Source organism: Erpetoichthys calabaricus, chromosome 12 (assembly GCF_900747795.2).
Source record: "Erpetoichthys calabaricus chromosome 12, fErpCal1.3, whole genome shotgun sequence".
NCBI classification, from domain to species: domain Eukaryota; kingdom Metazoa; phylum Chordata; class Cladistia; order Polypteriformes; family Polypteridae; genus Erpetoichthys; species Erpetoichthys calabaricus.
In genome coordinates this window covers 7,803,383-7,826,566 of record NC_041405.2, presented here as the reverse complement: position 1 = coordinate 7,826,566, position 23,184 = coordinate 7,803,383, and the positions used below count along the sequence as shown (strand labels likewise).

The window sequence follows — 23,184 nt, the reverse complement described above, 5'->3', positions numbered from 1 at the left end:
GTGTTCTAAAGTGAAGTGGTTTCTTTTTAATATATAAGTTTTAAAAATACGTTGCCTGTTCTTGAAGCTCACAATGCGGCTGGAGGGTACACAAGTCCACAGATGAATGAAAAAACCTTAAAATGTACTAAATACGTCTACTTTGAAGCAGCAAACATATCAATTTAAGAAAATATGCCTTTGGTGTTTATGAGGCATTCTTGTGAAAACAAAAAGAAGTTAGAAATGATTATTTTATCACAGATTCTTGGTCCTATTTTTCTTTAGGTAAGAATACATTTCCTTTTCACTTGTCTGCTCACAGCCGTCGTTGTGGGTAGAATTATGACAAACCTCGGCCCCCTAATCCACCAAGTTATATTCTCCTTATTACTTTACTTTTTGTTTCTGAACAAAACATTAGAAGACAATTTTATGTAGCATATTAATATACACCATGATTGTGAAGAAATAACTTGAAAAATACTGAACTTATCTTGTAAAGAGAATCTTTGTTCAGTTTTGGTTTATTTTCAATCTCTAACATTAACAAATAGAAAACAAAATAAAATCTCTTCTTTTTAAAAATAGAGCAAGGAAATGTTGATATTATAATAAGAAATATTTTTTTTGTTATGAATGAAATTTTAAGTTTGTAGCAACCGCAAAATACGGGATGCGATTACTACACTTCACAACCCGACAGGGGGGTGGACGATGTTTGAAGGCACAATAGCATAACCATATTCCGGTCCTCGCCCCCTCTTGCCACTATGCCCTTCTAAATAATTTGCAGAAAATAAAGCGCAACAGGAAATGGGACAGAAAAAATATATTAACAGTTGTGGTTTACATTAACTTGCCTGGTGCCTGAGTGCTCATAAGTGAACCCCTTCCCCAGACGCCCTCCCTAGTGCTCAAATCCTAACCCCCGGTTTGACACAGACAATAAAAAGAAAAAAGTAAGAACGCAAAAGAAAGATTTAGCTTAGTCCACCATATAAGAAAACAAGAAACCCTGCAGTTCAGTTCCTCCTGTAAGACAGGAGGAAACACAACAGTCCTTTGGCGAAACGGCTTCTCCGCGGAACTATCACGAAGAATGAAACTCAGGAATCCGACTCACTAGACGGGAGCACCCAGAGAACACCAGTACTGGGTACCTGGCCTCTTCTCGGGGATTTGTCATTTGATTATTTCTTCGGGGTGGCCACCCATGAATAGCAGACGTCCCTGGGTGAAGTAAGATCCTGAATAGTTCTTCGAGCGTGGATAGTCAATGCGTTGCCTTCAGCCTTATCCTTCCTTTTTCCTCCCCTCTCCTTGATCCGCCATTCCCCTTAAAAAGAAAAAGTTTCCTGCCGAAAATCCTTGCCCCTCTCAGTTGTCATGGGAACCTCATGCCGGCAACAGGCAACTGGAAAATTTACTCGGGCGGGATCCTTCCAGACCGGGATGTCACCAAAGGTGCCTGAAGGGCTATTTAAAACACCCTCCCAGCCAACATTATAAAGTGACGGACAATCCAGAAGGCTAACACGACTGTCCATTATGTGGCCTTGCTACAAGTTGCCAAGTAGTTATCACAGAACATTGAACATACAGTACATGATCCTTATTTCATTATTATCCACAACAATAATGGCAAGCAGAACACTAAAAGTGTGGCACATTCACAGACCGGTGAAGAATCAAACTGTCACTTCAGAACGTCACAGGTTACACTAAGAGCTCTGAGGTGTATGGAGGTCCAGCGAGGTAGGAGTTTCCTTCATGTAAAGTATCCAGAAGTAGAACATCAGAGCATCTCATTACAACAAACACCTACATGGAGGGAAAAAAAGTCAAATAAAACACAGCAATAAGAAACCTAAGAAATGTAAAAAGATAGAAAATGGAAAATCTTGGCATAATGGAAGTTTTTTGAAGAAAATACGATATAAATTTATAGTAATTAAAAATAATGAAATGATATAATATTATGGGATCACTCTGTTCTAATTTGAACATTTAATAATAACCAAGGTAAGAATTCATAAGAAAAACGAATAGTGGAGACTAAAAAGTTATCCCAACTCACTACGGGTATTTTCAGAACTGACCGTGAATACGTGAGACCACCAAATCAGGTAGTCCATAGAGAAAGGTCAGCTCTACTATCAGAACTCAATCATTTGACAACAACAGAAAATGAACAGCTTATTTTCCAGTCATGTCATCATTATTATGAACATGGAGACAAAGCCAATAAGGTTTTAGCTCAACAAACCCATAAAGAGGAAGAGCTCAATGCAATAATAGAGATTAACAATGCAGCTGGACATAAAATAAGGGAGCAGAAAGCAATAACTTATAATTTCTCTCAGTATAAAGAAATCAAGGATTAAGCTTTTATTGATAAAATACAAATAGCACAGCTCAATACTCTCAGTACAGAAGAGCTTGATAAACCTCAGCGTCTTTCAGAGCTTCAGAATTACAAAAACTCATAGCAGAGAGAAAAAAAGTGATGTCTTTCAGGTGGAATTTAACAAGAAGTTTTCAACTGAGTTAGCCCCTTTAATGTTAGCTATGTTTACAGAAGCTAGAGAAATTAAAATTCAACCCAAGTGTTTAACCCAAACACTTGTTAAGCCTCAAATACTTGCCTTTTCTATGAAAAATAAGGACTTTATACAATGTGCATCATACAGACTAATTGTATTGATGAAGAATGATGTTGATATTCTAGAGAAAGTGCTTCTTTCAGCAATATCCCAATAGCGAACTAGATTTATTAAACACAGACACTCGAGTATCCAACATTCAAAGTTTTTTTTTTTTTTTTTTAGTCTAATGTACTCACTTTCATGATCCGACTCTCCAGAATTCTCAATATCAATGGATTCTAAATAATAAAAAGAAAAGCAAACAAATATTGGACTCTATCAAATGTTATTGATTAAACACACTGCACAAATCTGGGTTTGGCCCCAGTATATCTGCATGGACTAAATTACTTTATGCTATTCCAGACGCCTCAGTGTGTACTAAAATATGAACTTTGATTACCATATATACTCGAATATAAGCCGAGTTTTTCAGCACCCAAAATGTGCTGAAAAATGTCACCCTTGGCTTATATTCGAGTCAGGTTCAGCTGTGAGCGAGCGAGACACACACACACACACGTACAGCACGAGAGAGATACACACACATATACACACATACACACACACACACACACACACACACCGCGAGAGAGAGGGCTGGCTGCATAAGGCAGTTAACGCAGTTAAAGAATGTACCCGGCTTGTTTTTAAAGATTAAAATTAATGTATGGTAATTTTATTTGTATTTATTTTGATTGCTGAAACTTACCAGTAGCTGCTGCATTTCCCACCCTAGGCTTATACTCGAGTCAATAAGTTTTTCCAGTTTTTGTAGGTAAAATTAGGTACCTCTGCTTATATTTGGGTCGGTTTATACTCGAGTATATACGGTGCTTTGAATTTGAATGCAAAACAAGTGTATGGTTTCCTTCATCACCAATGATCTTCACGTCAATGATCTTCAACCCTTTATGCATTTAAGTCTTGGTGGGACCTTGTGATTCTTTTTACATTCTCTAGTACTGCATTTTATTTTATATATATTTCAATTACACAAAGCATTCATTTTTAAATTTAAATTTACATTTCTATGCTAAATTTTCCCCTGTGGACAAATAAAATTTTCTCTTTCTTTCTTTCTTGTATATTATGATACCAGACTTATCATTAATTTTTAATGTAAAATTGCCAACCCCCTACGGATGTCTGAAGCTGTATGTGACAACTATCACTGAAGCGTACCTTGTGTCACAATGTATGGAAAGATCATTCTGTTAAAACTATTTAGAGGTGGTAGGTATGTCGGCCAGTTTGATGATGTACATGATAGCTGCTGTGTGTTAAACAAGACAGCTTCACTTCAGTACCACTTGGTCCTTTCTCCACCCAGCACCTGTCACCACCTGAGTGTTTGAGAGATGCAGTGTAACATGCTGTGGAACGCTGGTTAATGTGCAGTAAATGAGCTCGTCTTCCCTGTTCAATGTTGTATAATGCAAGGTACTAACGCTATCCATAAAGTCAAACACCACTATGTGCTTTGTGTGCAGCTTCAACAAATAAAAATTGCCATCTTTTAACTTTCATTACTATGCCTGTGATTGTAGAATATCCAAATTTATTACTCATCATATTCAGTCATGTCATAAAGAGCTCCACAATGTAATAATTCCAATATTTTAAAAAAGGTGAATTGTTATGATTACTTGGAATGTTCATACTGAAAAAGAAAGGAAATTGGAGCAGGAGATAAATGTTTAGGAACAACATAAAAAAAAACTGAGGAAAAACAATAAAGTCTGAGTTCTTACCAGGAGAACAGAGAAACAATTATAAAAGTCAATAAGCAAAACAAAACACAAAGTGCAAAAATGTGGATTTCTTAAAAATATTTCCTTAGATAATTAAGCAAATTCACATAATTTTAGTTATTTTAATCCAAAAAGCAGCACAGCAATCCTTTAAATAGTTGCATAAAATAACAATATCTCATGGATCACCACCATCAATTGTGTCTGGCAACAAGCATCAATGCCAACAACAAAGGATGCAGTAAGACAAAAATAAAGTTACTAACAAAATGATAAAAAATAACAATATACTGTATACTAGTAAGTAACAAAATTTAATGAACCAAAATGAATCCATGAGTCTAAAAATACAGAATCATAATGTAAAACTGCATTTTACTCTTCAAAAATGTGCAGTATTAAATCACTGAAGGAACCCACTTCCCTTTCTTTAAGTAAAGTGTCTTGCAAAATTATTAACTGTTTTGTCGGATTACAACCCAGGATTAAGATGGATTCTTAGGGGTTAGCATCTTTTGATTTACACAATTTGCCTATCCTGAGTGTGCATTGGTATTCACCCTCCAAAGTCAATACACTGCAGAGCCCCCTTTTGCTTCAATTCCAACTCCAAGTCTCTCAGCGAATGTCTCTATTAGTTTAGCATATCAGTCACTGGGATTTTTGGTCATTTCTCAAGGCAAAGCTGCTTCAACTCCTTCAACTTAGAGTATATGGGTTGTGTTGGTGTATAGCCATCTTCAAGTCATGCCAAAGACTCTCAACTGGACTGAGGTCTGGGCTTTGACAAGGCCATTTCAAGACATTTCAATGTTTCCCATTAAACTACTTCAATGTGACTTTACCAGTACGTTTAGGGTTATTATCCTACTGAAACGTGAACTTTTCTCCCAGTCTCAGCTCTCTGGCAGACTGAAACTGAAACTTCAATCCTAACCAGTTTTCTTGTCCCTGCCGAAAAAACACATCCCCACAGTATGAGGCGGCAATCAACATGCTTCACTGTGGAAATAGTGTCCTCGGGGTGATGGGAAGTGTTGGGTTTGGGCATTACTCATGATGGCCACACAGTTCAATTTTAGTCTCCTCTGACCAGAGAAACCTCTCCCTTGTGTTTGGGGACTCCACCACATGCTGTTGGGAAAACTCCAAATGTGTCTTCTTTTTTCTGTCTTCTTCTTTAAGAAAAGACTTTTCTCTTATCACTCTATAATAAAGCCCTGCTCTGTGGAGTGTATGTCTTAAAGTGGTCCTATGGATATAAACTCCCATATCCAGTGTGGATCTTTGCAGGTCCTTTAGAGTTATCTTTTGTTGCATCTCTGATTAATGTTCTCTTTGCCTGGTGTGATATTTTGGTGGGCAGCCTTCTCTTGTTAGGTTTGCTATGGTTGCATATTCTTTCCATTTTGTTATAATGGATTTAATGGTGCTCCATGGGATATTCAAAGTTTATGATATATATATATATTTTTTTTTATAACCCAACCCTGATCTATACGTCTCCACAACTATGTCTCTGACCTCTCCGGAGGGTTCCTTGGTGTTCAAAGTACTTTTTTAGTGGTGTTGCAGAGTCGTGAACCTTTCAGAACACGTCTATTGATACAGACATCATGTGACAGATCATGTGACACTTTGATTGCACACAGGTGGATCCTAATCAACTAACTATTTTGGAAGTTAATTGGTGGACCAGATCTTATTTAGAGGATTTATAGTGAAGGGGATGAATTCATATGCACTCAGAATTTTTCAGTTTTTACTACACACAAGCTCTTTTATTTTCATTCCACTTCACTAATTTGGACTATATTGTTAAGTCCATCACATAAAATCCAAATGAAAATCCATTTTAATTCCAGATGGTAATGAGACAAAACAGGACAAATACCGAGATGGATGAAAACTTTTGCAAGGCACTGTAACTTCTTTAATATACTTTTTCATATTTAACAAACTAAAAAATGAAACACCCAGAACTATCCATTTCATTTAACAACAGTAGGTTCTCATTACAATACGAACAAACTCTATAAAAATTTCCTTATCATTCAGTAAATATAATACTTTACGTTCCACAGTCTGTTTACCCGGTACATGACGTTTAGCTTTAACTGTTTAACTGAAACAGATAACACAAATTATATAATAATATGGGATCACTAAGTTCTAGTTTGAGGAATACAGATAGTTGGTGCTTTGACCAGCAGAATCTTTAATGTTATTCTATTGTGCTGTCTTCAAGCCTTAATACAACATTGACATTTAATAATAATCAAGCCAAGAGTTTATAAGAAAAGCTAATAGTGGAGATTAAAACTGAACAGCTTATTTTCAAATCATGTCATCATTATTATGAACACGAGGACAAGGCCAATAAGGTTTTGGCTCAACGAACCCATAAATAGGAAGTTCTCAATGCAGTAACTGAGATTAACAATGCAACTGGATATAAAGTAAGGGAGCATAAAGATATAAATAACACAAGGATGTCCGTATAATTTCTCTCAATGTCAAGAAAACAAGGATCAAGCTACTTTTGATAAAATACAAATAACTGCAGCTCAGTACTCTCAGTACAGAAGAGCTTGATAAACTTCTTGATTCTTCCAGAGCTACAGGACTGCAAAAACTCATAGCAGAGTGGAAAAGCTACAGGCCCCGATGTCTTTCAGGTGGAATTGTATAAGAGGTTTTCAGCTGAGTTAGTTCCTTTATTTTTAGCTTTGATTACAGAAGCTAGGGAAAATAAAATTCAACCCAAAACACTACACTAAGCAACAAGTACTTGCTTTTTTCAAAGAAAAATAAAGATGATCTACAATGTGCACCATGCTGGCTAATTTTATTTCTGAATAATGATGTTAGAATACTAGTGAAGGTTTTGATCGTAAGAATTGAGAAAGTCTGTCCTTCTGTAATATCACAATACCAAGCTGGATTTATTAAACACAGACACTCAAGTCTTCAACCTTCAAAGATTTTTTAGTCAAAAATACTCACCTATAGAATACAACTCTTCACCTGTCTGACAGTTCTTGAATGCTGAAGACAGAAAAAAAAACATTAATCTCTTTGAAAGGTTATTTATTAACCATACTGTACAAATTTGAGTTTGGCCCAGAATATCTGCATGGACCAAATTACTTAATGCTACTCCAGATGCCTCAGGGTGTATTAAGAATATGAACTTGGATTACTTTGAATTTGAATGCAAAACAACAGAATGGGGTCCTTCATCACCAATGATCTTCACAACTGTTATTAGCTATTCAGTTCCAGAGCAGAAGATAAAGAGAGTTATTAGAGAAGGGCCTGACCAGAAAACAATCCTTTATGCTGTTAAGTCTTGGCAGAGCCTTGTGATTCTTTTTACATTCTCTAGCACCACATTTTATTTGCTATCTATATTTCAATTACACAAAGTGTACATTTTTAAATTTGAATTTACATTTCTAAGCTAAATTTCCCCCTGGGGACAAATAAAATGCTGTCTATAGTTTTTGTATACTATGATACTAGAGTTATCATTCAAAGTAATTCATTATGTACAATTACCTGTCCCCCAGGGTTGTCTGATGTCGAGTGTGGTAACTGTCACTAAAGCCTACCTTCTGACGAAGTGGTGGCTCTGAGGCTAGGGATATGCACTGGCAATCGGAAGGTTGCCGGTTCGAATCCCGTAAATGCCAAAAGGGACTCTGCTCTGTTGGGCCCTTCAGCAAGACCCTTAACCTGCAATTGCTGAGCCCTTTGAGTAGTGAGAAAAGCGCTACATAAATGCAAAGAATTATTATTATTATTATTGAATGTGTGAAAAGATCACGCTGTTAATGTTATTTACAAAGTGTAAGCATGACGGCCAGATTGATGATGTATCTGACATTTGCAGTATGTAGATCAAGGCAACTTCACTTCTGTACTCCTTGATATTTTCTTAACCCAACACCTGTTACCACATTTGAGAGATGCAGTGTAACAAGCTCTGGAACTTTTTAGTGCATAACAGTAGTTTTATTTTTTGGTGTCTTTATGTACAGTAAATTAGCTTATCTTCCCTGCTCAATATTGTTTAATGCAAGGTACCAAGGCTATCCACAAAGTTCAAAACCACTATGTGCTTTGTGTGAGGCTTCCTCAAATAAAAATTGGCATTTTTTTCATTACTATGGCTGTGATTGGCGTAAATCTAAATTTAGTTTTCATCATATTAAGTCAAGTCATAAAGAGCTCCGCAATAAAGTAATTTAAACATGTTAAAAAAGAAAGCTATTGTGACCACTTGGAATGGTCATACCAAAATACTAAAAAAGAAAGAAATTGGAGCAGGGGATAAATCTTTAAGAGCAACACAAAAGAATAGTTCACAAAACAATACAGTCTGAGCTCTTAGCAGGAGGACAAATAAACAATTATCAAAGTCATTAAGAAAAACATAACACAAAATGCAAAAATTTGGTTTTCTTAAACCTTTTTCCTCAGATAATTAAGCAAATTCACATCATTTTAGTTTTTTTAATCCAAAAAGTACCACAGCAATTCTTCAAATAGTTGCTCAAAATAACAACATCTCATGGATCAGATCTCTGGCAGACTGAAACTGATATTCCCCAAGAAGTGCCCTGCATTTAGTGCCATCTATCTTTCCTTCAATCCTGACCAGTTTACCTGTCCCTGCTGATATAACATCCCCACAGCATGAGGTGGCCACCACCATGCTTCACTGTGGGAATGGTGTTCTAGGGGTGATGGGAAATGTTGGGTTTGGGCATTACTCATCATGGCCACACAGTTCAATTTTAGTCTCCTCTGACCAGAGGACCTTCTTCCATGTGTTTAGGGACTCCACCACATTCTGCTGGGAAAACTCCAAATGTATTTTCTTTTTTTTTTGGTTAAGAAAAGACTTTTTTCTAGTCACTCTTCTATAAAGCCCTGCTCTGTGGAGTGTATGGCTTAATATATTGTTAAGTCCATCACATAAAATCCAAATGAAAACCCATTTTAAATCCAGATTGTAATGAGAAAAAACAGGACAAAACCGAGTTGGATGAAAACTTTTGCAAGGCACTGTAACTTCTTTAATACACTTTTTCATGTTTAACAACCAAAAAAATGAAACACCCGGAACTATCCAATTCATTTAACAATAGTAAGTTCTCATTATAATACAAACAAATCCTATAAAAATTTCCTTACCATTCAGCGTCTGGATTTCCAAACATTCCTCTACAGGAGGTATAGCTATGAAAAAAAAGTAAAGCTGTATTACTATTTACAAGGCATTTCTATCTTCTTCAATAAAGAAAAAAGTGCAAAACATCTGCATAGATAGAGTGGAGAGAAAAAAAAAACCATAAACAGCTGCATTGACATTGCCAAGCAGCGGTATGCTGACCAAAGCACAGCTTCAAAAAATGCATAATGGCATGACCAGTCAGTGCCCCGAACACTGGAACTCTGTGCGCACAATGAAATATTGTTTTTACCTGTTGCTAGTTTGTGACTATTTGATGTATTTTATTTGTGGCTATCACAGCAGCTCAGTTTGCTTTTTTAACCACAATGATTAGTAATGCATAGCTGACAGATGCTTTCTTAGGCCTCAGGGACACTAAAGACCACGGTACCACTATAAACCTCACAAAACTAATTCCGTTGTTCTGTCCCCATGTTCAGGGGAGTTCTCCCAATTTCTCCAAACTCACTACAAAGCAAACTCTACAGGGTTTCCTCATCACTACTTATGAATGCTAAACCAATAAAATAAATGTCATTATTACAATGAAATGCTAGAACTCAGTAGGTTTTGAACAAAACTTCAAAAGAATTTCCAGTTTAACTGAAAATGATTTCTATTTTTTACATGAACTGATTCAATAAATTTCCCTCTAAAAAAATAAAAAGTGCTAAAAATAAAATTTCTCAGTTTATAATATGCTAAATACTTTTGATTTACAATCGATCATTGTCCTCTGCCATGGATATAAGTCATACGCACAAAATTGGGGAAAGTGTGTTAGACAAAGATATATTACCTATCTGGCTAGTAATGGTGGCAATAATAATAGTCATGAAAGGGCTAGTAAAATTTTTATGTACTAGTATAGGTCCTTTACAAAATCTTCCGTGGAGAGATACACAAAGGTTTACAGCAACAAATGGGCACAGGGCAAAGGAAGAGGTTTCTCATGCAGGTGTGCTGCACTATTTCCTGATGTATTTATGTCACTTTTACTCTAGCTGTAAATCTCTGAATATTCTTCTTCAGCAGTTACTTTTTTGAAAACAATGGTTTTTTTCTTGAGCTTGCATGTCAAAGTCCAGTTTAGTGTCATGTATACATAGTACAAAGTACAATTAAATTCTTATTAATAATAATAATACATTTTATTTATTCGTAGGCACCTTTGTAAAGACTCAAGGACACCGAACAACAGATAAAACACACATTATAAATAAAACACAAAAAATACAAAATTTAAAATCTGACAGAGCAATTGTAGTCAAAGAGAAAATGCAGATTTAAACAAATGAGTTTTAAGTTTAGATTTAAAAAGTGAGAATGACTCGATGTTTCTAAGTTCAGAAGGTAGTGAGTTCCAGAGCTGAGGAGCAGAGCAACTGAATGCTGTGCTCCCCATGGTGGTAAGACGGACGAAGGGGACAGTCAAGTGGATGGAGGAAGAGGATCTAAGGGTACGGGAGGGAATGGCAACATGGAGGAGGTCAAACAGATATGGAGGGGCGAGGCTGTGAAGAGCCTTAAAAGTTAACAGAAGAATTTTGAATTGAATGCGGAACTTAACTGGAAGCCAATGAAGCTGCTGCAAGACGGGAGGGATATGGTGAATAGAGGGGGTTCTAGTAATAATGCAGGCAGCTGAATTCTGGACCAGTTGAGGCTTATAAAGAAATTAGCAAGAAAGACCAAAGAAAAGGGAATTGCAAAAATCCAGATGAGAAGTGACAATGAAGAAGGATAGCAGTGATATGGGGAGTGATGGAGGGGCGAATACGATTAACGTTACGCAGGTGGAAATATGCAGACCGGGAGATGTTATTGATGTGGGACTGAAAGGATAAAGTACTGTCAAGGACGACACCTGTGGGGAAGGAGAGACAGAATAAAAAAATGATCAAATTTGGATAATGTTGATTATGTATAAATGAGGAGAACCTCAGTTTTGTCACTATTCAAGAAAATTTGAAGAAAACCAGGATTTAATTTCTGCTATGCAATCAATAAGCAAGGAAGGTGGAAAGAAAAAAGTAGGTTTGCTAGTGAGATAGAACTTGCATGTTCCCTTAGAAAAGTTGAAAATAAAACAATACAAAAAATAAATAAAACAATTCTAATCTCGCTCTGTCATAATTCCAGATCAAACGTGAGCACAAGGAGAACATGGGAACAGGTTAAAGTGAAGTACAAGAATAGACTTCAAACTGGGTAAATATTGGTATATAACTATTTAAAGAATTGTTGACATAAAGAATCATATATAATATTAAAAACATTAATTCTAAAGCTAATAAGAAGGCAGACAAGCAAAAAACAGGTGGAGGTCCACGCGGTGCAGACCTAACCCCTGCAGAAGAGTTGGCTCCCCAGCAAAATGGCCATCGCCCTGTTTCTGAGGGCATTCCAGGGGGAAGCTCCTCCTCAGAACCAGTGGCAGGATGCAGTGGTCACTTCATTTCAGGTAAAGGATGGTCATTGCATATATTTGTCATCGATGTGTGCCATAGGTATGTTCCATATAGCCCTCTTTTTAGTTGGGTCAGTTGCAGGGAATGTCATATCCCTAAAACCTGTGTCTGACCAACGAGATATTGACGAAGGTCAAATATTTGATGAAGACACTGTGTCTGATTATTCGGATCTGCGTACAATCCAGTGCCCCAATCACATTTGGAAATCCTGGATAATGAGAATGTTAGGCTGATTGTGAGATTCTTCATGGAACTGTGGGTATTTTTGCCTGTGTGTTGCCTACCTGCAATGGCATGAAACGCCTCTTTTATTGTCTGCACACGCAGGTGTCCAGGAAACATTATGAAAACCCGAAGGAAATATTTCAGAGCCAAACAGACTTTACGAATTGCCTGGCAAACTACACTTTTAGACAGATTTTCCGCATTGCCTACAGTATATAAAAAAAGTGGCGCTTGCAAAAAACCTCAAAGCAATGCCTACTGTGTGGTTGTGAGAGCCCGACTTCACCGAGTTTGACTTTGAATATTAGGTGCTAATAAATCTTTGAGGTACAATATTCCCCCTCAGCTAAAGCGGTTTCTTTCGAAAAGAATTTCCTCCGGGAGCATTAAAGGATCTTGCCAATTGTGCAAAACCCTCTCTATATGAAGTTCTCTTCTTATAATTTGTGCACCGATATCAATTGGTCGCTCATTCATGAACAGTGAAGCCATGACTGAATGAATTCCATGCACGGACACTGATTAAGTGTGTGCGCTAATCCTTGTTTACATCGAACAAACCTGCTCCGAGCAGGTTTGAGGATTTGGATGTGTTGCTATGGCAACACATCCAGCAAGAGTTTCGAAAAACCGACAGATCCAGGATCAGGCCAAATCGTCAACAATTACATCCGGCTAAACGAGTAATCCACGTACGAAAAATACCCCCCTGGTCTTTAATTCATCTATGTAGGCACATCACATTAGTCATTGTGATTAGCTTGCATGGAGTTGGAACTTGGCCAATCAGAGTGCTTCACTTTGAACCTTATAGTTTAGTTTGGTGACGCCTTAACAGCAGAGTATGAGCTTTGTTTGTCAAATGTGAAAGTTAAATACATACATACATACATACATACATACATACATACAAATAAAGTAACTGGAATTTAATTGCTTCTTCTTAAAGTATATTGTTGATGTGTTTAAGTTCGTAATTTAGATATATATAATATTTCAGTACAGTTCTGAAATATAGAAACTAAAGCATGTTTGAACAGATGCTATTTGGAGTTTCACCCATATTGTTTGTATTGGAATTACGGTTTTCTCATGTATATTTATATGTTAAAAATAATTTACTTATTTACGCTGAGTAAATTCTTTATAGTTTTAACGTTCTAGCAATTGGTGTTATCCTGAGTGTAGTACACCATCTAGTGGACAAATGAAGTACCCTGTTAATAACTATTGCTAACAGTGACACATTTAAGGAAAAGAAACTGTGATAGCTAATTTATGTTTATTATTATTAATTTTAGACCATACCTTCAAATTTGTGTAACTCTGGAAGAAATTAATAAACAGATTTTGGACATCTTCATCTCTGACGTAATGTGTGTAATGGTTGTAATTTAATCCTGAACCAGCTTAATTCTTCACTGCAAATCCGTTTTGAAATGTATCTTTATCTTAAAGAATAATATTTTAAAATATTCATAACATGGTAATAATGTTTAAAAAAATACTTCTGAATGAAGCATGCCTTACATCCTCTGTTCATTTCTATGAACTATGGTGTGGCCCAGAGACCTTTGAGCTGTTGTCAGTGTCAAATAACAAACATAGGATGTCAGGTAATTCCAGAATTCCACTGGCAGCCTGTTCAGTTTGGTCTGACCACCATCAGCCCTGTATGTTTCTGGGACAAACCATTAAATTTCTAATATTCTTGTAATATACTGTATGTAATCATGTTCATCAGTTTGTTACAGTCTGTATTATCTTGCAGATTGGGGACATTTATGGTCTTTATTTAGTGGTTTTGTTTTGTGCAATAATCCTGTTTTATGAAGAATGGGGCCACATCTGTATTACACCACAAACTAAGCACAAGTATTTATTTACAGACTTTAAAACTCGTTTGAAGCAAAAAGAGTAATCAGTGTCAGAGGAATTTGTTCCTTTGTCTTCTAGGGTTTAAGCATGCAAATAATCAGTTTTACATTTGATGTACTTGTTCAGAATGAAAATGGAATTGTGGCATAATGCAAATTGCTATTTTTTCATTTTGAAGGGGGTGTCATTTAAAAAAGAGTATTCTGAAGTAATTAACACTATTAGAATAAAGTCCACAGTTTTCCAAATTTGTCGCATACATACTGTATGAAAACCCCACCTTATTAATCCACTCCCCCCTTCCTCATTTGCTATATATTCCCTTTGATTCCTGTATGTCTAATCATTTTCCTCTGATGATGACTCCTGGTTGGGGTTGAAAGATTAAGAATAAAAAACTATTTTAAGATATGTGACTTATCTTCTCCCTTTGTGGATTTCTAGCTACAAATATGCAAACCGTATCACAGACTTTCACTTCTATACTGTATTTATAAATTTATTTTATACAGCACATTGTTTTTGTACTCATATTTTTTGAGGGCATAGAACATTCCTTGAGTCCACCCTATGCACTGGCAAAATATTTTAGATCATTCAGATCAACTATTTTTTTAAGAGAAATTGTTTAAGAAAACATAGCATTACCCAAATTGGCTTCCTGCATCACCACGTAATCTATCTGGTTTTAATCTGAGCCTATAAACATGGTGGGTTCGCTTCCTGGTTCCTCCCTGTGTGGATAGCGCTTTGAGTACTGAGAAAAGCGGTATATAAATGTAATGAATTATTATTATTATAAACAATAGTACAGTTAAGTAAGAACCATATTTTAGAAATGTAACAAATTGTAAGTTATGAAAATTGGTATAAATAAGTTAAAAGAACAACGTCTCTCCTAAAATCTAAAAAAAAAAAACAGTTGCTCATAAATATAAGTGTGAAAATGACATATCAAGGAGAAGTTAAACATTCACACAGAAGATTTCTGAATATAAACCAGGACATAAACACATACATACCTTTCATACGACGCTTTTTTCCTCTCTGATACCATATGTACAAAGCTATCAGTATCAGCATCAGTATCAGTATAATTGATAAAACTATGTTTCCAATTCCAGCCAAGCTGAGGGAGTTACCTGTGCAAAAAGAAAAAGACTGAATTACAATAGTGAAACAAAAATACAACACCACACCAATTTCCAGACAGCAGAATTTGACTCATAATTGTCTACTACCTGAAGATAACTATTTAAACACAAATCATTAGCATAAGTAGTCACGTGTTATGCTCTTTGACTATTCTATACATTTTTTATAGTGAATATTTCAGTTTGCTCTGTTACAATACCCAAGTGCGATTAGTAACTTTGATATACATATTTCTGTATTCAAATACATTTTTGCATATTGCACTTTTTCACTACAATTCTAACCCACTTAATATCACTAGTGTACTGAGTAAATACATCTTGTAATGCTTCTGATGACCTCTTCAGTGATATTCCTGGTTTCTTCAAGTGTTTCGCATCTTTCAGCATCATACACTTTCATCCAGGTGACCCAGCTGAGACTGATGAGTCCTCCCTCCGCTTGTGACCAGACAGCAAACAGACTATTTCAGACTCATAGCTCTCCTCTTGAATCACAATCATCTAAAGGCTATCTCGGTATCATTCGTGGCATTGGTGATGAGTCTTCCTCTCTCCCTCAATGCTCATGACCTAAGAGCTCTGTCCAAGGATCTGCCTGTGAAGCTCCTGCATCTAATGTCTACTGGAAGGCACCATGTTCTCTAACCACCTTGTCTTCAATTGATGACCAGCTAACCAAACGCACTTGGTGAGTTTGTCTCTTAAAAACCTCATCCATACAATATTCCCATCAGCTCCAATCTGTTTGTTGTCTTCAGAGGTGAAGGCAATAAACTGGTGGAACTTCAGCAATCTCTCCAGGTCCACTATCAGCTGTATAATTAAAAAAATTATACATTAGGAAAGCAACTATACCATTTTTCTCAAACTGAGTACGAGTACCGATACCTGTTTATTTTAGTATTCGACAGTACCGATACCACTGAAGTGAAAGATTAGTATTTGTTTATGTCCATCAACTGTCAACTTCACCGTTAACATCACATACAGTATAACGCTCATAATTTGGAATAAAATAATTTAAAATTAAACAAATACCTCAAACTTATGTACATTCGATAGTTTAGATTACAACACCTTTTTTAAAATGGCTCAAATTTTACAGAAAAAAAAAACGTGAGTGGTCTCCCCTCAACTTTCTCGTATAGTCAGATATGAGGATGGATATTTGAGGAGTAAACTGCAAGACAATGATTATATTTTTATATTATTTACATTAAACAACAATCAAAAACAAATCCAATCAAGTTAATATATTGAACAATTATTATAAAAGTAAAGTTGAATAAATCAGACTCTGTAGCTGCATGAATAAATAAAAAAAAATTGAGTATGTGTTCAGGTAAAGTACCACTTCGGGTTGATAGATTTGGCCCAAAAGTTAATACAGATCTACAATGTTGGTGTAACAAGCACATGTCATATTTCATCTGTCTATCTTGTTGTGTTTTTGAGTTATCTTGTTTATACACTCACAGACACACAGACAGAATTCCAAAACCGGTATTTGCAGACTCCGGGAGGTCTAAAACTTCAAGATTCGTCAAAATCTCAAGGTCGAATTTTTTCATGATTACTATACTTTCTCTACACTTCGTATGCAAGAAAGTAAAAAGTCAAAAATCACATGCAATTAATTTATATAAACTAAACTAACATTGTTTTCTTTCAACATGGGAAGCAATAGTACAACACAGGAATTTCTCTTACTGGTAGCTCAGTGGTGTAAAGGTATACAGGTCAAAAATCATTGGGGAACACCTGCTGCTCGCTACTCTACGACTATTTTGGGAAAGTAAGCGGCAGATTCCTTTGGATAAACAGAAGCTTCTTTGTATTTTCACCTGTAAGCCTTGTTTCTGATTTCATTAATAATATGTAACACTGCACTAAATAACTTCTCACTCTCACCCTACTACTGCATGGAGCTGAAAGGTATTTCCTTGACATGTGAGACAAAGTGAGGAACCGCACTTTACTAACTGACCAGGACTGAAGTGGTTTATTTGAATGAGAAGATGTGCTCTCTCCCAGGTATGTTTGCAGCTGTGCAGCAGCAGCCTATTTGAACACAGCTCACTGATGATGCTCCATGTTCATCTACAATCCCATTAAACAGACACTTCAAACTACTACTCAGCTGGTCCTTCCATGTACTTTTGGCAGGTGGTGGCACCTAACCCTGTCCAGCTGTCTCTGGGCTACACAGTTCCTGCAGCTCCAGCAACACCATCTCCTTGGCCTCCTTGAAAAGAACCAATCCTTAGGTATACAACAGGAACCTTTTTTCCTGATTATATGCATGCCAGTTTTATGTTCACTCAAAAGACAATTTTTGATATTTAAAGATATTTTATGTAATTAAAGAGATTGCTCCAAAATGCTATATTATTTATTGTAAGAAATGTTGGCAATTAAGAATTTTTTTAATTAGCCACCCTAGAGTAGCAATTAATAATGAACTTTTTAACATTTATTTACACATAGTCATGTTCAGGACGCAAATTTGTGAAAATCTATTGCTAACACATGCAATTTCAAAAGAATATCTACCCGTCTATCTGAGTGAGAATGAGATATTACATTGAACAAATTTTTAATAAGGAGTATATGAAACATTAAAATAATGAATTAGGATAGAAATACAGCATGAGGTCTTTCTAAGACAAAAGCAAACATTACATTGCTCCAGTAAAATAATTAATTTGAATTCAAAGTTATCAATGTTGACACATACACACAAAACCAATAAAACCAACATGTAAGTTTTATGTTCGGTGCTTGTTTGCAGTGTTACAGTAAACGGAAAAATTCTACATGAATAATGTGTGTCAGATTAAGGAACAATAATGAAGCACAGCACAGATTTCTATTCCATTGCGTTTTGTCAGAAAACAGATACATCAGTATACCTGTGGTGTGGGCAACACTTGGAATTTTTGTACTTGGGTTCTAACGCATTCAGGACGGGCCGAAATCTCACGTTATCAACAACCAACAGCGATTGGTCATCACAAACAATATACTGAGCAAGCGGTTCTGTTATCTTCGCTGGCCGCGGGTTATCATTTTGGCATTTTTTCTCTCCTTGCTAGAATCTGCCGCAACATTGACTCTGGCAATGCACAGGATCAGCCAGTTTCACCATGCTTATTCTTACGTTTACTTTCACAGTTTGCAGGCCGCTAGGCTTTGGTTTTCATTGTTAATTATAAGAAAACTTTCACATCATATCCTCACAGCAACTCCTAATGTTATTCAGTTGTGTTTGTGGCCCCCACATGCCTGTATACATTCCTAACAATGTTCATGGGATAGCAGAAGGTGTCCTGGGGAATGTCCTCCCACGCCTGGATCTGGGCATCAGTGAGCTCCTGGACAGTCTGTGGAGCTACCTGGTGGCATCAGATGCACCGATACATAATGTCCCAGATGATCTCAAATGGATTCAAGTCTGTGAAACGTGCAGTGGCATCAATGCCTTTATCATCCAAAAACTGCCTACAAACTATGGCCACACAAGGCAGGAATCAGGAGGAACCCAGTGTCCACTGCACCAGCATAAGATCCGACAATGGCTCTGAGGAATTCAACCTGGTACCTAACAGCAATCGGGGTTCTGATGTCTTGTACGTGGATGTCTGTGAGACCATCCAAGGATATCCCTCCGCAGACCACCGCCAAACTGGTCATGCTGGATGATGTTGCAGGCTGCATAACATTCACCATGGCATCACCCTCATAGGGTCTGTTTCTGACAGTTTGGTCCGAGACATGCACACCAGTAGCCAGCTGGAGGTCATTTTGTAGGCTCTGGCAGTGCTGCTCCTGTTCCTCCTCACATAAAAGGAGCAGATACCAGTCTTGCTGCTTAGTTGATGCCCTTCTACAGCTCTCCTCATGTAATGGCTTATCTCCTGGTATCTCCTCCAAGCTCTTGAGACTGTGTTGGGAGACACAGCAAACCTTATTGCAACAGCATGTATGGATGTGCCATCCTGGAGGAGCTGGACTATCTGTGCAATCTGAATTGGCTGCAGGTGCTGCCTTATGATACCAGTAGTGATAAGGACCTTAGACATGAGAAGAATCAGTCACAAAGGGTAAGGAGAGAGTGATTGTCTGTGGCCACCACCTGATTAACCATTCCCTTTGGGGGCTATCTTCCTGTTGTCACTTTCATTTGCACCAAAGCAGGTGAAGTTGATTCACAGTCGCTTGTGCTTCCCAACTGGACAGACTGATATCCTTGAAGTTTAACTGACTTGGTGTTAGACTGTGATGATTAAGTGCTCCCTTCATTTTCTTGAGTAGTGTGTATTATGTACACACCACATATACACTTATGGTTCAATAAAAATTGCAATCTCTAACAAACATATTCCCAGGGAGTGTGCGCCCCGCTGGATACACCTTTACTGTCACTTTAGCAGCACGACCTCCTTTCTTCATTCATGATCTCATGGAAAGCTATCCTTAGCAATATTTCAACATCCTCCAAAAACCCAACTATTAGCATACACAATTTAAATTTGTACATCACCTGTACCTCACTGCTATCCATTTGGCTGGTGATCCCATCTGCCACCCGTGTCCTTTAAATGCCCCGGCACTTTATATGTTTTAGACGGGCCTCCAGGATATGCTTTTTGTTCGAATGTATCCAACTGTCACTTCTCTGACCTTGATTTCTATCCTGTCTGGGTACCATCTCTGTTAAGCCTCTTTCAGGATATTTTCTGACTCACTTTCTGTAAGCATCTGGGAGTCCTCTTTCTTTAATCTAACTTTACATGAACTTATGACAGCGTAGATCAATGGATCATCTGACCAATATAGAAAAGTGGCAAGCTGCTATCTACTTGGTTTGAAGCTGGCTGGCAAAGAATCCAAATCATGCCACTAATTTTAATCTGAAGTTCTCCTCTTTTCTTATTAATTTTCTGCCCTGGGGCTTGCCTTGTCTGTCTGGCCTTATTTAGTGGTCTGTGTGGGCATATATAGGGCTGTTAATAAACTGGTCCTTTTTCAAAAATTCCTAAATATGTTTTTTTGCAATTACTGAACCTTAAAAAAAAAAAAAAAAAAAAAAAAAAAAAGAAATATTTAAGTGTGATTGTAAATTGTTAAACTATATCTACAAAAAGGCACTTTCTACTTCAAAGGTTACTATATGTGTCCAGCTGATTGAAATTTGTTGTTTTTCATGAATAAATAAAAATAAATGGCATTGCAGTTTTATGCCCAGTGGCACTGTAACCTTGAAGGTTTTTTTTTTCTTTTAATTCAAAACACACGGTAACAATTAAAGTGAAATTAAATGTAAACAATATATGCTGTGTACCAAGAAATTACTTATTTTAAAATTCACACACAATTATATTAGGCTATCTGAACAGCAGGGAAACATTAGCAGGATGCTAAGCTGATGGCCCATTGCAGAAAACAAAAGGAGTCAGACACTACATGATGTATCTTCAACACTTACAGTACTGAAAAAATATGTGGTGGTTATAATTGTAAAGTTATAGAGATTAGTCATTAAAGTGAGGTTGACTGTTGATGATGATGATATATGATTAAAACTTGAATACCTGATAATAAACTAAAGCTGACATAGTTCCATAATTCTGTTTCCACTTTTTTATGATGTACAGTAAAGAAAAGCGCCACATGCTAAAATAGACATTCTGCTAGGGTAAGATATTTAGAATTGTATCCTTACCGGTAAATTGAAATTTCTTTGTCGTGCTGATTATTTCATTCATCACTTTCACTTCACATGTGAACTCATCATTCTCATCTACAGGGTTCAGCATAAGGGATTCTGTTGTTATGAATGTACCGTCGTCTTTTGTTTTGGTTTTTCTGAGAGGCACCCCATTCTTCTTCCAAGTAATGCTAATTTCCTCTGGTAAATGTCCATCTATTATACATGAAATTATCTGATCTATGCCTCTCACCAAAATGTCCGGAACAATCATCATCTTCGGCAACTCTGTTAAAATAGAAATGTCTGAGTATTGAAACTTCACAGACAAAGCTACAAACTTAAAAATCCACATAAGCAGACCCATCACACAAAATAAATACTGTATTAACATGTGCATTTGCATGTCTGTGGATGGGCACCTGTCATATGAAAAAGTTTGGGAACCCCTCTCAGCCTGCATAATAATTTGCTCAACTTTCAACAACAATGATAACAGTGGTATGTCTTTCATTTCCTAGGAACATCTGAGTACTGCGGTGTTCTCCGAACAAAGATTATTAGTGAAGCAGTATTTAGTTGTATGAAATTAAATCAAATATGAAAAACTGGCTGTGCACAAATGTGGGTCCCCTTGTAATTCTGCTGATCTGAATGCCTGTCACTGCTCAATGCTGATTACTTGCAACACCAAATTGGTTGGATTAGCTTGTTAAACCTTGAACTTGAATGTTGTTGTGGTAATAGAATTAAATCAACCTAATAATAATGATATTAATTTAATTGACATTTTTTTAACGTTGTCAAAAATTCAGCATGTAAAAACTTATTACTACACCACAAAACAAAAATTAATCTGTCAAAAAACCAAACCTTAAAAAAGGCTTTGTTTTTCTCATCATTTTTACACTACGTATTCCACGATTATATCTCTTTATTCTAAAAGAAAATCTTGAGACGAGACTATTGCCAAGAGATTTTTCAAAGTTGGTAGAGGGGGTCCCGCCATCCTTTCAACCATTTCCGGTTAACGGCCCACACTCACAGTCCTCTCCCCTCTCATTCGTGTGAATGCTTTTCTGAGACACAGTTCCTGCACTCTCAGCTCTTATAAATTTTTAAGTTTTCCTCACTTTAAGTTCCTAATAAAAGAAGACTTATTACGTCCAAATCTTATTGAAGAATTTTATCCTGAAGGGTTATCAACAGAAGAAACGAGTACACGGGTAATCCTAGCACCGAGAAACGAAGTCAAACGAATTAATGGGAAAATTGTCCCACGGCAAGTTGGTGGTGATGGTGCGGATGATGAAAACATCAACTTACAATATCCCATAGAATATATACAACTGTTAACACCATCCAGTCTTCCACTAGCCGAATTACTGTTGAAAGAAGGATGTATCGTAATGTTATTGTGTAATTTATGTCTGAGTGATGGGCTATGCAATTCAAAAAATTAGTTGTATTGAAAATTGGTCAAACAATTCTAACGTAAAATTTAAGAGGCAACAAGAAAGGTAATGTAGTACATATTCTGTGAATAACATTAGACACCCAAGGAGATCTTGATATGCGATTCGTATTAAAACGATTACAATTTCCCATTAGAATAGCTTCTACTATGATGATTAACAAATCACAGTGACAAACATTTGAAAAAGTCGGTTTATTTATTAGAGAGAAAGAAACAATATTAACTCACGGGCAGTTACACGTTGCGTTGTCACGATGTAATTCCAAACACGGAATCAAAATTCAATGCAATATTGAAGGAAAGTTAATTAAAAATGATGCAACCTGTCAAGAATGTTATATTTGTTCATCTTTCCACAGAATGAACTGCCATACTTCAAATGGTTTGAATACCATTGCTAAAACATTTGACATTCACTTACTATATTCCACACTAATACTGTGCCTTCAAAGTCTACAAAGTAGTGAGAATATCTAATCACAACTGGACTTCTATCTCTCTCTGGAGACATCTGCTACAAAAGATCATACAGTGCAACACATTTCATGGTTTGTTGTTGACTACTGTACATGAAGCTCCTTGAATGGATAAATATGTTTATACAAATCTTTTGTCATGCAGAAAATAATGACTTTCAAGG

The 23,184-nt window shown here is 36.5% G+C and overlaps 1 protein-coding gene across 1 annotated transcript in view; it reads right to left on the bottom strand.

Moving 5' to 3' along the window:
• LOC114661801 (tapasin-related protein-like) overlaps window positions 1-23,184 on the bottom strand; it is a 259,850-nt gene that overhangs the window by 1,382 nt on the left and 235,284 nt on the right. The window lies entirely within an intron of this gene.